Below are 1,604 nucleotides of genomic sequence, written 5' to 3'. Positions count from 1 at the left end.
TTTGTTCGATTTAGAGGCTACGAGAAAGGAGATTGCTGAAAATTTTGCTATGTATTTTATCTTATTTGATTCAAAAAGTTTGGCGTGACTTTATGTGCGTAACAAGAGTCTGTGGGTTCGCTCGGCTCCGGACGTGGGGTCGGGTGCCCATCACACCCCAATAAGGTTAGGGTGTGACATAGTAAGGTGTTTAGATTTCCTTTTAGGTTCCTAAATGCATATAAAGGGGAGCTGATACTGTGTCTTGAGGCCTTTTAACCTCTCACAAGCACCTAGTATTTTTATGCTCCTAGCATTCCAAGATAGGAATCTAAACATCATTAGAGGTAGGGGTGTTGTATCTGGACACTTGAGGGGTACCAGTTTTGTCTCCTTTGAGGATACATGTTCCTCTAGGGGATAAGTTGTTAGAATCAACAATCTTATTGATATTCAGAGGATCCGCATCAAAAATGAGTTTCCTTCTGGCAGTTGGAGTGCCCTTGCTATTCAGGGTCATCTCACTGTCACTATAAACCTGGGTTGTGCCAATCTCATTATCATGAGTATGCACACTGTTGATTTCTTCTGAGTTTGTATCTTCTTCCATGGTCTCCTTGGAGACTTCCACACGTGCATCTAAAGGGAAAGATTCTGTTAGTGCAGCAAATCTATTCTCATTCTCTATGTGTTTTTCTTTGGCTTTCCTCCCATGTATGTCAGGTGCTGCTACTGTTGTGTTGCTATCCTTTATCTGCATAATTTCCTCTTGTGTGTGCAGCCAAGATTCTTGTTCCTAATCCAAGTCGGCTTTGCGGATGGATGGTATTGATTGATGGTGATAGTTGTTGTTAGTAGCTAGCGATGATGGTGGCTGGCCAGGGAAGTAGTGCTAATTGTAAGATCATTGCTTGTCTAACGTAGAGAATAACTTTTCTTTACACATTTTAGCCTAAGGCTTGTCGTGTACATTGTTATTCAACTAATTAGTAGATAAGAGGCTTTTTCTCTCGTTTCACAACAAACAAAAGGTTTTGTTTTAATGAATGTGCGTATTGCTAAAACGATGTACTTTCAGATGATAAAAATGATGGTGCAATGGTGGTGGATGATAATTATAAATTATTGCAATAATTATAAATGGTGGCTAGTAGTGTTGACGACTGACTCTGGTGGTTGTGGCTGAGGATAATAGTTGTGCATGGTGGTAATTGATCATAATACTGGACAGAGGCGGCGGTTAGCGGTGAAAGAGGATGGATTACGGACTGATTCTCAATAATCATATGGAGTTATTAAGAACACAATGATAGAATAATAGCAATTCATATATAATATAATCATGGACATGGACCTATGGTTGTTATGAGCATGGCATAGAACCCTAGTTTTCATAAAGATTCATACTTTATGGATTAAGAGGCGTAGGGAAGAATAATGATGTTCCCACACGTAGATAGTAACTCCACATACCTGGTAATGCTCCAAAACTTGAATTAAAGACTTCAACTTTGAAGAAGATTTCCAAAATGTTGAACCTTGAGATGGATTTTCTTGAAAACCCTAGGTTAGGAATGATGATTTCTTGTTTAGATTACAAGGATATATATTAAAATTAACTTGGA

The sequence above is a fragment of the Lycium ferocissimum genome, chromosome 5, assembly GCF_029784015.1.
Source record: "Lycium ferocissimum isolate CSIRO_LF1 chromosome 5, AGI_CSIRO_Lferr_CH_V1, whole genome shotgun sequence".
In the NCBI taxonomy this organism is placed as follows: Eukaryota; Viridiplantae; Streptophyta; class Magnoliopsida; order Solanales; family Solanaceae; genus Lycium; species Lycium ferocissimum.
This window is presented reverse-complemented; position numbering follows the sequence as displayed.